Below are 22,744 nucleotides of genomic sequence, written 5' to 3'. Positions count from 1 at the left end.
TATAGGAAAGCGATAGCAAACAATTTGCCAGACAAATTCTAACAGTGCTTTCACAACAGAGGGGACCGTATACTTTTCTATGCACCCAAGATGGATGAGGTACTCATACCAGAGTAAATTGTACACAACTGGCCCTTAAGAGTCTCATACCAAGACTGTTTCCACAATCAGTAAACTCACATTGCGAGGGAGATATTTATTTTATTTTATTGTATTTTATTTCATTTCATTTCATTTCATTTTTCTGAGATGGAGTTTCACTCTTGTTGCCCAGGCTAGAGTGCAATGGCGCCATCTTGGCTCACCGCAACCTCCACCTCCTGGGTTCAAGCAGTTCTCCTGCCTCAACCTCCCAAGTAGCTGGGATTACAGGCATGTGCCACCATGTTCAGCTAATTTTTGTATTTTTAGTAGAGATGGGGTTTTGCCACATTGGCCAGGCTGGTCTCGAACTCTTGACCTCAGGTGATCCACCTGCCTTAGCCTCCCAAAGTGCTGGGATTCCAAGGTGCGAGCCACCATGCCCGGCCTTATTAATGATTTTTGAACAAGGTACGCTGACAATTATTTAGCCAGTCCGGCCTCGAGGTTTGGGCTACAGATTTCTTTCATGGATGCCCAAGGTGTGCCCGATACTCTGGCAGTACCCTTTGAGAATCGGATAAGCAGCTTCTTGCTAAAAGTACAAGAAGACCCCTCTCAACAGCATCAATTGTATTATCCAGACAATCACACCTTCCTATGCGCCTCTCAGGACCTTCCCATAGAGGAAAGCAGGGATAAGGTCAGTACCTTCCACCCTGTGTTTCTTAAGGGATGAGGCTTCAAGATGACTGGGTGTTCCACAGGAAACTCAGCTCAGATTACATGCCAATATCATGACCAGAAGGAACATGCATTAACAGTCAGATTGTCTCCTTTGGTTAATTTTTCTGTGCAAATCCCCAAAGTGGTGTATTCCTAGATTTATTTTTTACAAAGTCCGCTTCTGTTATGGGGATCTGGCTTTGACACACATTACAAGTATTTGGCCAGGAAAATTATCCCTAAATCACTGCCCAGTTCACCAAGATTTAGACAAATTCATGTGGTCCTCAGTGAAGTAGCTTCCTCTTTATCATGCTCAGCAGAATATCAAGGTATGATGTCCTCATCCCTGACATTTTTTTTTTTAAAAAAGAAGATAGATTCAGTTTAGCAAAATAGCCAAGAAATAATATTACTTTAAGCAACATGGCTACATTTATAACCTCTGCTGTATGGTCATCTTTGTAGCTCACGGCAGAAACAATACATTTGATGAGTTGTCATTTTCCATTGCAGAAGGTAATAATCCTTGAAGAAAATCAAAATCAAATCTGTTTCTTGTTCAGGGTCATCGTAGTGGTAGGTAAGTAGAAAAATCAAAGATGTAGGGCTATATATTTTCCTCCCTCACTTCCTATACATAACTATTTAGCTCCAAATGTAAACTCCTCTTTTCGTTGCTGTTCTTATTCACGTTCTCACTGAAAACGATCACTACATATTAGCAGTCTCCTCACACGCAGTACCCTCCCCTCTGATGCCAGCTTGCTGCTGAGACATCATTTAGTTCAGAGAAAAGACAATGGAAATTGCTGACACTTGTGCCAAATACCCTGTGATCTGATATGCTGGAAAAAAAAAAAAAAGTCAAAATAGCATTTTGGAACAGTGCTAGGCACCATGGGTAAAAGTGCACCAGAGATAAAAGTTCTTGAGCTCGTCAAGCATATAATAAGGTCTATATGGGGGCAAAAGATAATGTATATGCAATAGATGGACAAGAAGAATGAAGAGGTGCATCACCCTGAGTGCAGAAGGAGTTTGGGGCAGTAACTGCTGAATTTAAAGGGGCATCGGGAGAGAAGAGGGAGGTGCAAGGGTTGCTCTGAACTGAGCAATAAAGCGCAGGGCCACCCACTCCAGCCTGGTCTTTCCTGATTGGACTAAACAGTAGTCACCTGATCTTAGTTGGATCAATCAAATTCTCACCCCTGGAAATGTCTTTCCTGATTGGGTCAAGAAGTAGCCACCTGAACTTAGTTGGTCCAATTAAATTCTCTCCCCTGTAAATTTAGATCTGGGACAGAGGATCTATTAGTCAATGTCTAGGGAGAACTTGAAACAACTTAGTTTTCAACTTGAAGCTGTGGTTAAAATGGGCAGGGAAAGTGAAACAGAGAAAAAGGGCAGAGAAAAAAATAAAGCAAATCTGTATTAAAAAATAGAGATGTGAGACCCCCATGATCTTCAGAGAGCGCAAAGGATAAGACAGCAGTCATGTGGGGTCTCCTGGGCTTCTCACTTTCCGTTTCCAGTACATTGTGGGGTCCTTCCAATTAATTTATTCAATTAATTCAATTTTTGTTCTTGCACTAGTTTGGGATAGCTCTTTGCCTTGCAAGCAAGCCACCACTGACCAACACCAATTCTAATGGTTCCTCCTGGCTAAGCCGCTACGATGTTCACATATTCATATTAGTAAGAACCATGGAGAAAGCTAAACTCTCTGGAGCTTGTTTCCATAATAATACTTCCCATCATTTTATATTTCATAGATGAAAATTTCTAAAAAAAAAAAATTCCCCCCAAATTTATGAGGGGTTACATACAGGAATGTTGATTTTATTTAGCAAAATAAGAGGCATTAAAGAAATCTTACTCTCTGTGGTATGATTTTTTTACCATAAGAAAGAAAAGATACTTTAATACCAAAAAAAGGGGAAACAACCACAATTTCGGGTTTGATCTAGTGAAAAATTCTTTTTGTTGGAGTTAGCATTCTCATTTTGCCTTCAGTGAAAACTTTTCTCAGTCATGCATGGCCTACAGCTTGGTGTTTGAAGCTGCTACCCTAAGCTACTGAGTGGAGAGCGCCTCCTAACTGAGGGGGAAGCAGAGGATGATGGGAATATTCTCTGAGCCACGTGAGCAGGACTCAAGGGTCCATAAGACTGGATTTTCCTCCTTGCTCCATGGAGATCCCTGTTTCCATCACAACCTTGTAAAGACTTCCCCAATCATTAGGCAACCCCAAACCTGGGAACCCAAACAGTAAGCCCTTTGGGGTCATGCAGGAAGGGGGTGGTCTGTATAGTCAGGCCACCTGAACCCCACTGGTCCTTTCTAGTCTTCTCTTCTTCAAAGGAGACTCTCTGTCACCAAGACATGCTGGTGTAATTGACTCAATGCAGCTCTCTCCTCTTCTGCATCTGTGATTCACCCTCTAGAAATATTCTCTTCCTAATGAAAGGATGAGGGAAGAAATAAAGGACTCAACATATTAGGTGCCCGCTGCTCTGTACCAAGTAACTGTCATGTGGTAATCTTCTTTAACCTTCCCTGTAACCTCATACTATGGGTTATCACTGAGAAAATAGAAAAAGCGGGATGGGTGCGGTGGCTCACGCCTGTAATCCCAGCACTTTGGGAGGACGAGGTGGGTGGATCACGAGTTCAGGAGATCAAGACCATCCTGGCTAACACGGTGAAACCTCATCTCTACTAAAAATACAAAAAATTAGCCAGGCATGGTGGTGGGCACCTGTAGTCCCAGCTACCTGGGAGGCTGAGGCAGGAGAATGGTGTGAACCTGGGAGGTGGAGATTGCAGTGAGCGAAGATCGTGCCACTGCACTCCAGCCTGGGCGACAGAGCGAGACTGTCTCAAAAAAAAAAAAAAAAAAAAAGAAAAGAAAGAAAGAAAATAGAAAAAGCAGCTTGCTCTGAAATTCTACCAAATGAAAAGAGCAAAGATCACATGTGGTGTACTCCAGAGTTGACACCAGTGGTAAGATTGTTTGGTTGGTCATTAATTTATTCAGTCAGTCAGACAGGGTCTCTGTTGCCCAGGCTGGAGTGCAGTGGTGAGATTATGGCTCACTGCAGCCTCGATCTCCCAGGCTCAAGCAATCCTCCCACCTCAGCCTCCTGAGTAGCTGGGACTACAGGTCTGTACCATCATGCACAGTTCATTTTTTAAATTTTCAGTAGACGAGGTCTCACTTTGTTGCCCAGGCTGGTCTCAAACTCCTAAGCTTAAGCGACCCTTTCATCTCGTTCTGCCAAAGTGCTAGGATTACAGGTGTGAGCCACTGTACCCTGCCTCAAATTTTTATTTAACCGGGAGTCTGGGAATGCTAGTTCTAGTTCAGCTTCTGCCAAAAACTGATCCACGTATAACCTCACTGAGTCACAGCTATCTCATCTGTAAGGCCAGAGGTTGAGCTAGTTGGTGTCTCAGATCCCTTGCAGGACCAAAACTTTCTAACTCTAAGTACACATCACACAAGAAGAAAAGATCACGTCACCCAGAAAAAAAAGTTTACTGAGATTGCCTTCGAATTATTTATCCTATAGCACCTGCTCCACAGAAATACGTAGCTAGGTAGTGCTAAGATCTGGCTTTCCGCATTTATGTCCTCAAGTGCATGCAACATAGTTGAACAGCATTAATTTTTAAAAGATGGCCATGATTTCATTTTAACATCATAAACAAATATTTGCTGAAATGTTCACCAAGTGCACTGTTTTGCGAGGGGGATTGAATTTATTTATATTCTTTGCAATGCTATTGGATTTGGAGATAACAACAAAGATAAAAGAAAGTTAGAGCTAGAGGCATTGATGATGTATTTTTCATTCCCGTTTTCAGATCCTTAAACCCTAAATTGAAATGCCGAGGTCCTGAAAAGGAACCTGCAAATGTAGCTTTACATAATATGTTAATTGCCAGGAACAGTGGGGTGTCTGGCTAGCCAAGGTATTCACTTTGCTTCAGATTACATTCTATTGTGAAAAGAAAAATCAACATCGCTGTGATGAAGTTTTACTTCATCCTAATTAATGCCCAATTTGCCGCAGGGCATTTGAAAATACAATGAAGTTTTCCACATGCAAATATATTTGGAATGACTCATTCCTAGCACTCATTAAATGATGTGGTTAATTTAATCATGACATTCAGACACTTTTCTTTCACTTGTGTATCTTTCAACTTAAACCTAGTCAAAATTCTGATTTCAGTTGAAGAGAACATCCTAGTTGCTAGGTACTCTTATTAAAAATTCCAGGAACAAAATATTAAATTAACAAATAAATCATCCACAGGCTTTAGGTTTTCTCTACCATTCCTGCTTCGTGGTACTCCAAAGGAAAATGAACAAACTGGCACTACAGAAGCTCTACGCTTCTAAATTTGCTTACAGAGTCCTTTCTACAAGCCACAGTGCAGTTGCCTTTTCCCCCATTTTCTGCCCTCCTTCTGGTTTCCAGTCTTTAATGTCCATGCTGGGTTGAGGACTAAGGGTGGGAAGGAAGATAGGGAGCTCCATCGGGCACACCTGGCTTCCATCTTCCCTCCCATCCTTACATAAACCCTTCCCTGGTGACAGCATCAGCGGAGGTTTTCTTCCTTCAAGTGTCCACTTGCCATTCTCTGGTGAGTCCTGTGACCAACAGCAGGTGTATGTTTAGAACAGTGGCTCACACCTGTAATCCCAGCACTTTGAGAGGCCTAGGCAGGCGGATTGCTTGAGCCCAGGAGTTCGAGACCAGCACGGGCAACGTAGTGAGACTCTGTCTCTACAAAAAAATTAAAAAATTAGCAGTGTGGTGGTGCACACGTGTAGTTCCAGCTACTGGGGAGGCTGAGGCAGGAGGATGGCTTGAGCCCAGGAGGTCGAAGCTGCAGGGAGCTATGGTGACACCACTGCACATCAGCCTGGGAGAAAGAACAAGACTCCTATCTCTAAAAAATAATAGAAGAATACAAAATTTAAAAAAGAGCAGAAGGGCTTGGCTATGCATGGCTTCTTGGCAACTTCCCACAGCTTCTGTGGCTTATGGACAGAAAAGCAAAATCTGAGTCAATATCTCCCCAGTGCCATTCTTGCAATTATGCTCACTCTGGGGAATAGACTGAGACCCCCATGATTCTAAAATACAACAGGTGGGTGTGAGAACTGCAACACAAGTGGAGAAGAGAACTGTAGTTAGTTTTATTATGATCTTGTAATTTTGGGAGGGGGGTCTGGCATTAAAGACTCAGAGAAATGGTGGTGGAAGAGAACAAATCAGCAGCTTTTGTTTTTAATAGAAACCTTGGGTGCACGCACTAGAGGGTCCTGCTGTTAATCTACAGTACAATATACACACACACAAAATCAAGTATTTAGTGGACATCTGGATGCTGCATGTGAGCAGTTTGTGGATATGTGCCAGACTTACTAGTGACCAGGAACTTCTGGACCTTAGAATAAGATAGATCTATATTCACTAACCCCGTTTTAATGCCAGCTTCCAACTGTGCATATCTGAGATTCTCATGTCTCTCCTAGCTTAAGTTGAGGTCTGAAAATTAGTATTTCTCTTCCCTGACTTGGACAAAGGAGAAGCATTTTCTCTAGGATTTATTTTGATGAAACATCCTTGATACACTCAGTTTATATCCTGTTTCTTCAAGGCTAATATTTCAACACTTTTCTCCCTTTTCCATCCACAGAGTACCCAGACATTATTCACGATTTTCACCTGTGAAAACAGAATGGCATTTGTTCTGGATGGAAATCAGATGATTCAGCAGTTGGGCAAAGTACAAGTGCATCTTTTGTTTCCACATTTTCCTTCTCTGTGTGTATTATTTCATTATCAGATTGGAAAGATGAAAGGGCAGTGATGCCTAGTACCCCGTGCTCATGGGTGGCTCATATAGAGCCAGCCACAGTCATCCCTGCACTGAGGCATCCACTGTGTGGAGTGAAGTGAGCCAGGCAGGACCCCTCTGCTAACCCAGTGTCACCATGCAAAGCCCCCTGCCCTCCTACAGCTGCAAACAAATAAATGACAAGGACACCTCTGTGCAGAAAAGGGTAGTTCCTCATTGTTTAAAGAAGCACCACACTATGCAAATACTCTCCATAGAGTATTATCTGTGTGTCAGATTCATCTTCTGAGGTATTGTTAATTTGCCTTGTCCTTGTGGTTATCAGAAACAAACAAAAAAGTTATGGAACTTCTATTCCTAGCCATCGCCTCCTGGGAAACTGCCAAGCCTTTAAGTTCTAAGGTCTTCCCACAGGGAAGGGTTGTTAATGGTGTCTCCATGCTACAGAGGCCACTCTGAAGACTCTTTCCCTAAACTGGGATGAGAAGGTAAAGGTATTTGGAAAAGAAATCTGGACTTGCCTCCAGAAGAGGAAAGGAGGAAGTTCCTAATTAGGCAGGAAGAGGGGAGTGGACGACTTCTCAGACCCAAGAAGAGGGTGGCAGTTGTCAGGGCTGGTGATGGTGCTCTTCAAATTCGAAAGACCTGTATTCCATTTGCAAGAAGTGACCCACAACTGGGAGGGTGGATGTGTGACATGCTTAGAGTGGCTGAAACCAGGTGCTCACACTTAGGATACTTGGCAAAGGTCCCCATAAACCTGGCTGCAAACAGGCTGCATGGAAGGCAATTCACTATGAGTCCCAGGAGACTCAGAGGCCCTGGCCTGGTTTTATTGGATTGGACAAGCTCCCCAAGATTTCCTTATGACTCCAAGTGAGGGGATAATGCCTCCCCTTAATAGGATGAGAATGAATTTCTCAATAATTGCTGAAGCCAGGATAGATTAGTTTGATTTGGGAAAAGTGGTAGCTCTCGTATTGGAGTGTCAGGAAGCAAATCTGTACATATTACATCTTTAATAGAATAAATAAATCTTGAAACAATTTGGAAGGCTGGTTAACAAATTACAATGTATGTGTACTCCAGAGTACTACACAATCATAATAAAGGTGTTTTAATGGAATTTTGGGGTATAATTTAGTAATTGGACACAATATAGCCAAAAACAAGCATGAGTTTTCTTTTGATGGTGGCATAATGGGTAACGTACTTTCTTTTTTAATAATTTCACCTTTTATTTTAGATTTAGATTTATTTTAGTGTGCAGGTTTGTTACATGGGTATATTGCAAAATGCTGAGGTTTGGGGTACAATTGATCCTGTCATCCAGGTAGTGAGCATGAAACTGACCCAGTAGTCCCACAGATTATTCTTTTTGATAAACGGAACAAGAAATTGACTCTTCTGGTCTCAAAGCTGGAAACTAGTATTTGTTTAATCTGAGTTCCTTCCTCAGGCAACACCTTTAGGCCTCTCAAAAAAGTATCCAAGAACTGAAACTCACCAGATCACCAGACCAGATGCCACACCCCTCATTCATCATGATTGTTTCTTTGCCCCTCCTCAGTTCTTGTTTTCTTACATGTTCTTATGTTTCTCTCCTGCTACATAAACCCCTAGTTTTAGTCAGTCAAGGAGATGGAGTTGAGACTGAGCTTCCGTCTCCTTGGCTGCAGCACCTGGTTAAAGCCTTCTTCCTTGGCAGTACTTGTCTCAGTGATTGGCTTTCTGTTTGGTGAGCAGTAGAACATAGACCAAACCCCTGGTGTTTTGGTAACAAGCATAGTATTCAACGGGTTTTCAACCTTTGCTCTCCTCCTGCCTCCCCGCTCCAGTAGTCCCCAGTGTCTATTGTTGCCATCTTTATGTCCATGTGTAGCCAATGTTTAGCTCTCACTTACAAGTGAGAATATGCCATGTTGGGTTTTCTGTTCTGCATTAGTCTGCTTAGGATAAGAGTGACATACTTTCTTTATGTCTCCAAAATAAGAATATGTTGTTTTTACAAATCAGAGAATTGCTAAATAGGTCATGATATTTTTAAAGAATAGATCAGAGGAAGGGAAGGGAAGACTTTTCCATAAAATATTTAGAATCCAGAAGGATTCCTGTCTATGGTGACCTGAATGCATTCATGCCCATTCCTGTCTTCTCTCGTGTATTCTGTATGATTGGATTCTAGGTTTAAGAACTTGTGGTTAGAGATGGTCGCTGAAATGACAACACAAATGCATGGGGAAAACACGGGAAGGGAAACACGTTTTCATTTTCATGTCATGCAATATTTGGCAAGAATCCAGAATTATAAGAACTTCCAATTCTATAAAGCGATACAGTTAAAAAAGAAGCGCCAAGGCCATCAAATCAATTTCAGACATGCGAATTGCACTCCAACTTGTAAAGAGACAAGACTTCCGCATCTGTAGTTCTGATACCATTACAGTAACTTAATTTAAAGGCTCTTAAAATTTGATTCTAGGTAAATTTGGAATTTTAGCAATTTTCTATGATCTCCTAGATATTTTCTACCTTTCAACCTCTTAATAGTTTGTAGATGATACAGTATTCCTTTTTTTTTCCCTTGAAGAGGTTTGGTTCCACCTAGAGGAGCTGCTAAATCTGTTGCCTTGCAGAGGAGACAGGGGTTCTTATCAGATCAGAAGTCAGGGTGGCCTTTTTAACTCCAGGATTAGACATCAATCTGCCACCTGCCTGCCTTGTGGTTTACCTGTAACATGACATAAACTCTACTGAAATACCACCTCGAATTGTCTGCTCTCTGACTCCTCCCCAAAGCCAGAATGAGATAAAAGCTATTTAAAGAAAATAAAGCCTAGCTCGACCATGATCTCCATTTAGCATCCTTCTACCAAGTTAGAAAATGAGATCATCAGTAAGTTCCAAGTCTGGATCTCATTAACTCAGACGTTCTTCCCCTTCGGAAACACGTTCATGCAACTTGTATTCAGTGATGTGTTTTCTTCTTTTCATCTTGCCAATACAAAATTAATACAAATTTGCCAATACAAAATTACAAAATTGGGCTAGATGCGGTGGCTCACACCTATAATTGCAGCACTTTGAGAGGCTGAGACAGGAGGATAAATGAAGCTAGGAGTTTGAGACCAACGTTGGCAACACAGTGAGACCCCATCTCTACAAAAAACAGACATTTTTTTTAGCCAGGAGTGGTGGTGCACCCTACTCAGGAGGCTGAGGTGGGAGGATCCCTTGAACCTGGCAGTTCGAGGCTGCAGTGAGCCATGATCACGCCACTGTACTCCAGCCTGGGTCACACAGCAAGATCCTGTCTCTAAAAAAACAAAAACCACATGAAGAATACTGCTGTTTACTTGTTGGTCCTGCCTACTATGCTGATCTGTGTACCTTTTATAAAGGCATGAACAATGTTTCTTTTAGAATTTAAAACAAAGGATATGATTTTGCTTCCTGAAGGATTAAGTATTACCTTGTCATATAGTGAGAATTATGTAAAGTATCATGTATGTTGGGAAGCTTGAAACTAAATTTAGTGTCCAAGCTAATCATAGAACCTACATTTGAAAATTTGCTGCCTCTTCTTATGAGATTTTGCCTTTTGATTTTCAGTGTATCTACCTTAGGGTAGATGTCTTTTTATTGCAAGTTGCCTTGAATACAACAATTAATTTATTCTTTCTCCCCTTTCTTTCTGAAACAAGAAAAGTAATGCCTTATAAACAAGCAAGAAGTTGAATAGGCTTTGACTCCCAAAATCCTCATTGATTGAGGTCTGAGCAAGGCTGCAGATGCTTTTGTAATTCAGAGAGTCAGGAATGCACTTTAAAAGGCTATAGGATAAAAGGTGTCTGTGTGAGGATTGCTGTTATTATACTGATAAAAGGAAAGAAACCTGCTTGTAGCCTTTGAAATCTCAAGTAAAATACAACCAGCATAACATGGTGCTAAGTACATATCTTAGAAGACCTCCTTAACAAAAGTCTTTCTTAAGCTCATCTCTGCAGCCTTGGCTTCAGTGCTTTATGGAGAGGATGTGGGATCCCAAGCCACGGAATGGTACCCCTAAACCTTAACTGCATTGTTGCCAAACCAAAGAGGCTTTCCTTGCTAGCAAAGGCCCTCACCCTCAGTGAGGGTATGAGCTGTGCCATGGGAAAGCTTACGATGTCCTCACCACCCCACAGTGATGAAGGCCACAGGGAACTGGGCAAGAGGGACTCTTGTGGGTTCCTGGGGTCACCAAGGCTCAGAGCTTTTGGCCAGACTCTCCCCATACATCCTGGAAATCAATTTCACTATCAATTTCAAACACACGCCCCCTCCCGCCAGCCCAAAACCACTACCACCACCACCTGTGCAATTTCACTGGAATGATTTTCAAATGAAAACAAAACAAAACACCTCGTGAAAGTTCTAACTAGCTTTCTGCACCAAACATTCTGATTCTCCTCTAGTCCTGCTCTAGGAAAGTATACCAGTGTTCGAAGAGATGGACAGAAGACAAAATTTATAATGAGAGGACTTACTGTTTTTATCAGGTTATTTTATGAAAAGCAGACTCCAATTTTGCCATGAACTCACAGTGCAACTCCATATGAAACCTTTCTGAACCTCAGTTCTCACTTTTATAAAATAATCAGAATATCTACTTGATAAAGTAAGAAGTAATTGGAAAAAAGTTGCATGGGACAGCAACTGGTAGGTTATAAAAGAGGCCAAGCATCTAGCTTTCCTTCGGTAGTAAGGTGGTATTACTCTCAGTAGGGTGATTCTAGATGGCTCAGCTTCCTACTGTACTTGGGAACTCCTGTAGCTTCTGGGATCCTACGTGAGAGGAGAAGGGTACAAACAATCCTTTAATGGTTCCACCATGCCTTCGTCTTGGTCTTGTGAGATGGGTAACTAGCTACGGCCAATTTCAAAACAGAATGTGACATCTGGAGAGGATCTGAGAGTTACTCATTCACTAAAGGGGGAAGAAGATCACCTTCGATTTCCAAACTTAACCTTCATCCAATTCCATCTCCAAAAAACCAGCATTATAATTTAAAATGCTTGAAAATGCCAAACAAAAAAAAATGCTTCAAGAAAAATCTCAGATATCCAATTATTTGCTGATATGGGGAAAAAAAAAAAAAAAAAAAGAAAGTCAGTACTGAAGATTTATCTGTTTCAAGCAGAAGAAAAAAAGAATAGCGGGAGGGAATCCCAAACTCTGTATTACTTCCCATGGGAAAACCCCACCAGGCAATGTCAAATCTCTATTCTGAAAGTAGGAAGAAAGGTTAATGGCAGGGTGTGAAGTTGTAAGGAAGAGCTCACTATGCCCTTCCTTTCCCTTTCTGCATTTTAACTTAGTGCACAATACATGTGCATGGAAATAATAAAGATGCCTCTATTTTGCATGAATTTTTAGGAATGTGAAAATGATTAAGAATAAAATTAAGGATAAACACCCATCAGAACTGGGATGATGTGTGACATGACAGTTCTCTTTAGTGTCTAAACTTGAACCTTTATGTTTATTTGTCTGGGCAGGAACTTTCTAAATTGAGCTTGTTACCCTGAAAAGAGATCAATGAGATTAATTACTAAGAAGGGGAAGGTAAAGAGATAAGAATGGTCACTGAAGACTGACCAATGGGAAGGAGGTCACTTTTGTACAAAAGCCAGATGGCCGAACATTTCCTAAGTGTGCTGTGATAAGCACAGCCATCACCTAGCTGTGTGACCTTAGGTAAGTTACTTAACTTCTCTGTGCCTCAATCACCTCATTTGTAAAATGAGGATCATAGTATACCTACCCCACAGGGTTGCTGTGAGAAGTTAATACTTGTAAGGCACTTAGAACAGTGCCTGGTACATACAAGTTCTAAAGAAATATGTTTATTTCCATCACGATCATTATTAAAATGTATATAAGTCAAATGATCTGGACCCAACATTGGACACATCGGAACTGAGCAAAGCAGAATGACATAGCTTTGGGGTTGTCAGAATGATTCAGGCTTCTGTTTTACTGCCATGAGTATTCTGCCTGAGCAAGCTGGCAAGGATGGGATCTCTGCTTAGAGATGCCCACTTTTCAAACAAGTATTCAAAGATCTCCAGCTTGCTGTTGCATTACTGCTGATTCCACAATCCAATCTGTGGAAAGCAAATTAAATAGTTCGAAGCAAGCATGCAATTAGTGTTCATTTTAATACTGACTCTCATAATTTTTAGAAATGCACATATTTCAGAATGCTGCAAGCACTTGGCTCTGATAGTTTTGAATCAGGGATTGGGGTAAACAGCAAAAAGTGCAGGCATCTGGTTTAGTCGCTGACACTGATTAGAACGCCACTCGCAGGTGAGGGAAAGGTGCAGGATGAGGGTGCAACTCGATGCAGAAAAAGAACAGGTAGAGTACTAACTCGCTGAGACGATTCAATTTTCATCAAGTACCTTTGAATGTCAAGTTCTGCCTGAAGAGAGATCAGCATGCCCTCCAAAGCCTGTGGACCAGGAGAAAACAAGAAAAAAATACGAAAGAAAAGGGGTGAAAACATGAAGAGAAAAAGAATAGGTTGACCAAATGGACCACCTATTCATTCATGATGAAAATGTAGCACAGTTAACTTCTCTTCCCCCAAAAGAAAGAAAAGTGATGACAGTTCCATCCTTATATTTCAGAAAGACATGTTGAAGCCTTAGCTAGCAATGGGTTTGCCTCAAAATAACCTGCCATAGGCGCTTATGAATGAACCTTGTATCATTGGAGTGTGTGTCATATTGACCCACTGTCCCTGAGGTTCTCCCAGAGCTCCAGGGGACTTCCTAGAGCCTACCCAACCCAAATGAAATAGCTTTCTTAGCCAGAATGCAGTCTAGTGGTGATGCCCGAGGCTGCCATCTTGATTGTCACTGACCCCGGGGTCACTGGCCACTGGGTTACTCCACAAAAGCAGGCCTGTGGGTACAGTGCTGTTTGCCCATGCTTTGTCATGCAGGAGGGCACACCGCAGGTGAATACATACAGGAACAGAAGATCCACACTGTAATTCAGGGCACTAATTCTAATATTTGAACCTGGTGGACCCCGGAGTGTGCCTTTGCTTTACCATGCTTATGGTGCCAGTATTTAATATTTTAATTCTCACTGATCCCACTGACTTTTTTTTTGAAACAGAGTCTCACTTTGTCACCCAGGCTGTAGTGCAGTGGTGCGATCTCAGCTCACTGCACCCTGTGCTTCCCGAGTTAAAGCAATTCTCCTGCCTTAGCCTCCAGAGTAGCTAGGATTACAGGCGCCCACCACCACACCTGGCTAATTTTTGTATTTTTAGTACAGACAGGGTTTAACCATGTTGGTCAAGCTGGTCTCAAACTCCTAATCTCAAGTGATCTGCCTGTTTCCACCTCCCAAAGTGCTGGAATTACATTTGTGAGCCACTGTATCCAACTCATTTTTGAGTAACCTTTTTTAAAAAAAAAACATGGCAGTGAAATATTTTTTGTGCCTTAAAAAATGAAAATTTCTATAATCCTCATGCAAGAAGAGCGACTTCCTCTTGTGCCCAGTATCAGCCAATGGGGTGTCATAGCTGCATATCTTACTGCACATGCATATACATATATCCATAAGGACTATTAACATATAGGAGCCTCTGAGTACCATCATGATTGAATTATACAATATCCATGACCCATATCACCACTGTGTGTAGATTTTATATATATATATATGTGTGTGTATATTACTTAGAACTTAGTCCCACACATATCAGACACCAATATCCACTACAAATAAAAGAACATTTGAACACAAATGGCTATACTCAAAAGCCAAAAACCCAAACAACAGGTCTCCAGACAAAAACTGTACTAAAATATTCTACCCAAGATGCACATGGGGGTTAAAAAAAAAGTAAAAGAACTTGAAGAGACCTTTAAGAGAGAAAGGGAGAGACACCATTAGAAAAACGATTAGCTAAAGCGACCTCATAAAAGCCCTTTTCTAGGTGAATATATTCTCACCAGAAAGGTGACGGTTGCTTAGGGCCCTCTGATTCTTTGCTCTGTAGTTTACAGGCTTCATCAACTGTGAAAGAAATATCCTGAAGCAGACCACAAATAATAAAGCCCTGCAGGTGCATGGTAAATAAAAGTGTAAGATAAAAACAGGATGATAGATTTGAAGAGCTGCTATGGACAGGGAAAAGGAAAAAAAAAAGAAAGAAAGAAAGAAAGAAAATCACAGAGCGTTTTCATTATAAGATGATTAGTAACACCGGCTGGGGGCAGAGAACCAGGACAACCACAGCCCTTCGGAGAGGACCAGCAAGGGAAGGGGGTATTGGAAGAGACCAGAGACCCAGTGAGACTGCCAAGAGGGACAAAAAGACTTCAACCACTATCTGCTAGGTGACCCTCATTAGACGAACTTACAACAAAGAAAATGAAATACCTGGAGAAACAGGGGCAAGGAAAGTTGCTACAGCCATTGCTTTAGACAAATATCATCTGAAAGTCAAGAAAGTAGGGGAGGCTGGGTGAGGTGGCTCACTCCTGTAATCCCAGCACTTTGGGAGGCTGAGACGGGAGGATCGCTTGAGGCCAGGAGTTCGAGATCAGCCTGGCCAACATAGGGGGACTCCCATTATCACAAAAAATGAAGGAAAAAATTTAGCTGGGTGTGGTGGCAAGCACCTGTAGTCCTAGCTACTCAGGAGGCTGAGGTGGGAGGATAGCTTGACCTCCAGAGGTTGAGCCTACAGTGAGTACAGTGAGCTATGATCATACCAATGCATTCCAGCCTGGGCAACAGAGAGAAACACTGTCCAAACAAAACAACGAAACAAAACAAAACAAAAAAGAAAAGGAAAGAAAGGGAAAGAAAGAAAGAGAAAGAAAGGGAAAGAAAGAAAAGAGGCAAGAGAAACACACAATTACTCAAAGCCTCCAAAAGTTGGAGCAAACCCCAATTCTACCTGTTACATCTTTTCCTGCCTTTGCTAACTGAGGTCATGGAAACCTAGAAGCTGGAAGACTCTCCCAGCATCAGAGCAGGGAAGGCCCCGGGATGCTGGCGAGGCAGGAAACCCTTCTCAGAAGATGCAATGGAATAAGCTCACGAACTTTAGGCCTCAGGATCCTATAATCACAGATAAGTTTTCTCGGGATTACAAAATGAACCTCACCGAGACCCTTTCTTCGCTTCTCAGTAGGTTCTATCTGTGTGGGAAAAGTTTTGTGCCCTACAAGTTTTGAGCCCAGCAATAAGAGCGATAAAAATGCAAACTGGATTTTATTAGGCCTCTCACATATACCTGATAAATCAACGTGGAGAATTGAGAAGCTTGATTTATGGCTTTGACTATATAATAGAAAATTGTTCTTAAAAAATAAGAGTGGGTGGCTGGGCACGGTGGCTCATGCCTGTAATCCCAGCACTTTGGGAGGCTGAGGTGGGTGGATCACCTGAGCTCAGGAGTTCAAGACCAGCCTGGCCAACATGGTAAAACCCCATCTCTACTAAAAATACAAAAATTAGCTGGGCATGGTGGCGGGCGCCTGTAATTCCAGCTACTCAAGAGGCTGAGGCAGGAGAATGACTTGAACGTGGCAGGTGGAGGTTGCGGTGAGCCAAGACCACGCCATTGCACTCTAGCCTGGGCAACAAGAGCAAAACTCTGTCTCAAAAACAAACAAACAAACAAAAAAAGAGTGGGTGAGACTGGAGCTGAGGTTTTTCAGTGAACGTCTGGATTATCTAGGCTAATGATAATCAGTAGTTTATCACATATAAAGAGGTTAGATCAAGATTAAAAGAATGGGCCAGGTGCAGTGGCCCATGCCTGTAATCCTAGCACTTTGGGAGGCTAAGGTGGGTCGACTGCTTGAGGTCAGGAGTGCAAGACCAGCCTGGGCAACACAGTGAGACCCCATCTCTACAAAAAATACAAAAATTAGCTGGGCATAGTGGCACATGCCTGAAGTCTCAGCTACTTGGGAGGGCTAAGGTGGGAGGATTGCTTGAGCCCAGAAGGTGGAGGTTGCAGTGAACTGAGATTGTGTCACTGCACTCCAGCTTGGTCAATAGAGTGAGACCCTGTTTCAAAAACAAAACAAAAAAAGCTAAAGGAACATTACTGAGAAAACAGGAAGACTCAACTACCTCAAGGAATGGCAAAAATAATAATATTGTAAAAATTAAACAGAAGAGTGTTTATTATTTAAAGACTCCTAATAAATTCATCAGCTATCATAAGAAAATGGCAAAAAGAAATTTCAGACATTGTTGTTATCCAAAATGGCACTTGAGATCTCTCTGAAAGGCTGAATGTGGCAGGAAAGGAAAGGAGTTCAGAGTTTCTTTCCTAATGCTGATGAGTCTGAGAAGAGTTGCTCAAGAATAATATATGTTGGGTAAATACACAATATGCAGATGTAGTGGAGAGAACCAGAAATGAATAACACACAGACACTACTTAAAATGGTCTGAATGACAAGCGATATTTATTGTCTTTCTTTTGCTATGTCTATCTCAGGGTTTTCTATCATAAATATAATTCTATAACAAAGCAAAAAGAAAAGTATCAGTAAAGGTGGGAAAAGCAAAATGATGATCTCTAGGGAGCAACAAAGGTAGATGTCATGAACCTCTGGAGGCTGCTAAAATTTAAGCACTCACCCAAAGTTCACAAATTAAAGATTTTCGTTTCTTTTCCTTTTTTAAATTTGATATCAAGTTTCAGTGTGTCACCCAGGCTGGAGTGCAGTGGCGTGATCTCAGCGCACTGCAACCTCTGCCCGGCTAATTTATGTATTTTTAGTAGAGACAGGGTTTTGCCATGTTGGCCAGGCTGGTGTGGAACTCCTGGCCTCAAGTGATCTGCCTACCTTGGCCTCTCAAAGTGCTGGGATTACAGGTGTGAGCCACTGCGCCCAACCCGGAAATTAAAGACTTTCTGATGTCACTTGACATAGAGTCAACTTTCGACTCTCTGGAAGCAATTTAACCAGTTAGGAGACTAATCGTGGTAAACGAAAATATATTCCTAAAAAATGTAAGATCTCATGAAGAGATCTCTGTATTACAAGCTGTCTCGAGTTTGTAATTACACAGCAATCACTGAGCCATCCAGTATATCTTCCAACATGAAGATCTAATCACCAAAGCCTTAACTCAGATTGTTACTTATGTTTCTAAATCTATGGAAGCATATTTCCTTTTCTTCTTCTTTTCTTTTACTGTTAATATTCTTATTCTCTATTTTACCAGTGGAGAATGTTTAGTATTAATTTCCAGTTAGTTCAAGATTCAAGAAATGCAAAGTGCTTTTTTTTTTCAAATTTCTGAAAGCCTGCTGTCTCCTGCTTTGGAAGTCCCATAACGGCTCTTTAATTTCTTTAAGCCTCTTTCCTCATCAGTAAGTTGGTGTAGCAATAGATCATAATAGGTTGCTGGGAGGATGAAGTGAGATCCAGCCATGTAAAACACTGTACACAATTCCTAACACAGACTAAGGATGCAAATGTTAGCGACTTGCAGATTTAAAAAAAATTGCATTCTCAAAAAGATGCTCTATTTTAACAAATGAACAACATTACGATTTTGCATATCTTTTTGATTCGGCCATTGTATTTCTAATAATGGACCGTAAGGAAATAATCTACAGTCATCTACAAGGAGGCCCTGCATGATACGGTATTTGCCCACACACAGTGGAACCAATAAAATCAAGCAACCACACGTAATGATGAAGTAGCTATCTTGTAACAGGAGGGAAAGAAGTTCACACATATAATTAAGTGGATAAAATCATATTAGGAAAAATGGGCCGGGCGCTGTGGCTCACGCCTGTAAACTCAGCACTTTGGGAGGCCAAGGTGGGAGGATCGCTTGAGCCCAGGAGCTCAAGACCAGCCTGCACAACATGGTGCAACCTCATCTCTACAAATAATACAAAAATTAGCCAGGCATGGTGGCGTCTGCCTGTAGTACCAATTACTTGGGAGGCTGAGGTGGGAGGATTACCTGAGCCTGGGTAGGTTGAGGCTTCAGTGACCTGTGATTGTGCCACTACACTCCAGCCCGGGGTGACAGTATTAGACCCTGTCTCAAAAAATAAAATAACATAAATAAGAAAAGAATGGCATGTGCTTGATGGCATGTGGTTTCTTTCCTTTGAGTCTATATGCCTAGAAAAAAAAATAGGAGAAGAATACACACCAAAATATTAACATAGGTATTCTATGTAGGTCATGGGATTGTAAATAATTCTCCTACTCTCAGTCTATTACTTCTAACAGTTCTAGAATATCCATGATTACTTTTGTAATAAAAATTTTTTAAAAAACTCACCTGAGATTTAGCAATACATTATTTGTGCTTGCTTTTCTGATTTGTTTCTACCTCCAAAAAAAAAAAACTTAGTATTGTAGCTACTGATAAATTTGAAACAACAGGAGAAAAACTGATTTGAGAGTTTTAAAAATGGGAAGAACAATAAAATCATATCACACGCGTGTCCTCTTCATTCCATCATTTTGTTTCCTCACGTTAATTACATATCAAGCTGCACCACAAGGGGGTGCCCTGAACCTAGCAAGTATGATACAGTCTCTGGCATAATCAAAGGAGGCAGCTAAAATCCCAAATTCAGGAGGAAACAAGACACAGGTCAACCGATTGCTTTTGGTCAATCTTCATCCTCTCCAAAGGCCCCCAAATGGCCCTGGTTCAAACTCACTCGGGCTGAATGTAACCAGTCTGTGAAAAAACTGTAATGGGCTGACTGCCTGCATAGTTAAAACCCATGATAGAACAGAGAGACTTGATTGCTGCAAGTCTAAGAGATTTCATAAAGTTACCTCTGAGGAATAAAAAATTAGTAGCCCCGTGACACAAAACTAAAGAATACAACAAGACCAAATGTGGGGGAAATAGTCTTAAAAGTAATTCTATCCTGGCCAGGCTCGGTGGCTCACGCCCGTAATCCCAACACTTTGGGGGGCCAAGGTGGGTGAATCACTTGAAGTCAGGAGTTCAAGACCAGCCTGGCCAACATGGTGAAATCCCGTCTCTACTAAAAATACAAAGAATTAGCCAGGTGTGGTGGCGTGTGCCTATAATGCCAGCAGCTCGGGAAGCTGAGGCAGGAGAATTGCTTGAACCCGGGAGGTGGAGGTTGCAGTGAGCCCAGATCGTGCCACTGCACTCTCCAGCCTGGGTGACAGAGTGAGACTCTGTCTCAAAAAAAAAAAAAAAAAAAATTATATCCTAAAGATACACAGTCTATCAGTAACCGGGGGAGCAACATCATTTCTGTTATTTGGGGTTAAAAAAGAGTTACTAAATTGAGAAATTTAATTGTAACATATTTCCTTTTCTAACTGTTTAAAATACTTACATATGGAATAAAACTACGTAGCCCTGTGAGACTTTATAAGTCACACTAAGATTTATAGTTGATATAACAATAATAAAATACAAAGTCTCAGAGACCTTAAAGGGTAAATAAACTAAAAAGCAGCAACATTTAATGAAAAAGAGTTCAGGGCAGATATCCCAAGAACTTCTAATTCTAAAAATTTCTAATTTCCTAAGAAATCTAGAATCTTAAGTAATCCTACAATGAGTATAGGAGAGTGGTTGAGAGTAGAATTTCTGGAAAGAGAAAGATCTGGGCTTAAGCCTCATTTTCAACACTCACTACCTGTGAGACTTTGGGCATATTACCTTCGGCATGTTGCAGGTACAGTTGCCTCATTCATGACATAGTAATAATGATGTTTATATTACACTTTGTTGTAGGAAATAACTTGAGAAAAACACTAAAGCCAGTATCTGACATACAGTATTGCAGATTTATGAGCAATTTGAAATAATTAATATTCTCATGAAATGAAAGGTAAGCCAGGCACAGTGGCTCATGCCTATAATCCCAACAGGTTGGGAGGCCGAGGCAGGCAGATCACTTGAGGCCAGAAGTTGGAGACCAGCCTGGCCAACATGGTGAGACTCCGTCTTTACAAAAAACACACAAAAAATTAATTGGGTATTGTGGCACACGCCTGTAGTCCCAGCTACTCGGGAGGCTGAGGCATGAGAATCACTAGAGCTCAGGAGGTAGAGGTTGCAGTGAGCCAAGATAGCGCCACTGCACTCCAGCCTGGGTGACAGATAGAGTGAGACTCTATCTCAAAAAAAAAAAAAAAAAAAAAAAAAAAAAAGAAAGAAAAAGAAAACAGAAAGAAAGATAGTATTAGAATGAACAAACACATTGGCTAACTATTTACAGGATGACTGTGATCTCATTCACAGATCTCAGGTACTATGTGGCCAACGGATATGTCTGAACTCCTGTGTGCTCCTGTTCTCATGGGTCAAAGTAAGGAGACTGATTTTTTAAAAAACCAAACAAGTACACTTTGTGTGTGTATGTGTATATATACGCATGCAATGGAGTGCTGGCTTTCAAAGTAGTGAGTTTGAAGGGTGACAAGATTATTTCTATGACCTTGCCATTGCATGCAAAAAACAAATAAACAAAAAACAAAAAAAAATTGCAAAGCAAACCTGTCATATACAGGGTGAATATTCAGCCAGTTTTCACTATGGCCACTGTGTATAGCCACTGTCCTGACTGGACAACCCATGCCACAGCACAGTCATTGATGTTCAATTTTGTGTCTCAATATCCACTCTTCCTACTTTGATACATGACTAAAATGATGCAACAGATTTATGAAAGCTTTGAAATAGTTAATATTCTCATACAAATGCAAGACTGTATGAGGATGAATAAACACATTGGTTAACTACAGGAGGACTGGTATGGTATTCAAAATCTCAGAGTTCTTTCCTAAGCCTCCACATTCCCAGTAAACAAAGAGTGAAATTGAAGTGTCCCTGCCTGGTGTTCTACAAGGTTCCTGGGAAGAGTTAACCCAGGTCGTCTCTGCAAATGTGACAGATACTCTTAGAACTGCCCCAACCAAGTGCAGCCCACGGACATCGGGATGACCAGTTCCTTGAGAACTCTGCTTATTTTTGCCTCCATAACATTTAAAACCCCTAGACACACTAGATACTAGTTTGCTCACTTCTTATCTGTCTCCGTCCCCTTGCACCCACACACTGAAATGTAATGATCACAAAGGCATGAATATTTTCATCCACATCCACGCTGAGTTTTCAATTACAGGATGAATGAATGAAAGGCTGGAAGAAGGCATTGGTTCCTGGGAGTCTTGGCTTTGTGTAGCTTGCTTGATTTGGGGACTTACTCCCTGACATTAAACTACCTCTTACGGTCTGGGGAGTTTCGGTACATGGCCCAGGCAATGATGCCTACAGCCTCAAGCAAGCCTGCACACTCCACAGGCCTGGATCAGGCCCAATGCTCACATGGCCTCACCAGCCAACCTGCTGGGACTCACTTCCAGACACCAGTCACACTCCAGCCAAGAAAATTCCAATCTATCACCCCAACTCCCCTATGCGTTATTGCTTCTTGGCCGCTCTCACACCTTGAAAGGAGGAAAATACTCATCCTATAAGGAATTTCTGTTTGGCAGGGTTTCCCTTCACAATTTTCACTAAAACACCCCTTCCTTGGAACACGAAACTGAAGTTAAAAATACTCAGTACCCCCGAAGAAAAAGAGAGCTTGCAAACCTCTGGTTTCTATTTCCCTCTCATTATTATAAAGGCTTTGTATTGTAAGACATTCCATCCTTGCTTCAATAGTTGCCTGTGGGTGTGCTGCTGCAGGGGAATTAAGTTTTGTGCTGGCACAGCAGGTGCCAGTTAACGCTTGCCCAGGCCCTAGTCCGAAGGGGCCTTGCTTTAGGAGTGGCCTTCTCAAGCCTGGGCCCGGCCAAAGGTAAGAATTTTAATAGGGAAAAGAGATGGGATAAGACATAGGATGATTTATTGAAGCTGGTCCAGAATGCACTTCTGATTCTCCCTTTTCTTCCATAGAAAACAGGCCCAGAGGCCAGGCGCAGTGGCTCACGCTTGTAATCCCAGCACTTTGGGAGGCCGAAGCGGGTGGATCACGAG

General features: G+C 41.6%; 1 protein-coding gene across 19 annotated transcripts in view; it reads right to left on the bottom strand.

Moving 5' to 3' along the window:
- KIAA1217 (KIAA1217 ortholog) overlaps positions 1-22,744 on the bottom strand; it is a 343,140-nt gene that overhangs the window by 168,784 nt on the left and 151,612 nt on the right. The window lies entirely within an intron of this gene.

The sequence above is a fragment of the Macaca fascicularis genome, chromosome 9 (genome assembly GCF_037993035.2).
Source record: "Macaca fascicularis isolate 582-1 chromosome 9, T2T-MFA8v1.1".
NCBI classification, from domain to species: Eukaryota; Metazoa; Chordata; class Mammalia; order Primates; family Cercopithecidae; genus Macaca; species Macaca fascicularis.
Note: the sequence above shows the minus strand (reverse complement) of the source record. Positions and strands in the feature narration are given on the sequence as shown.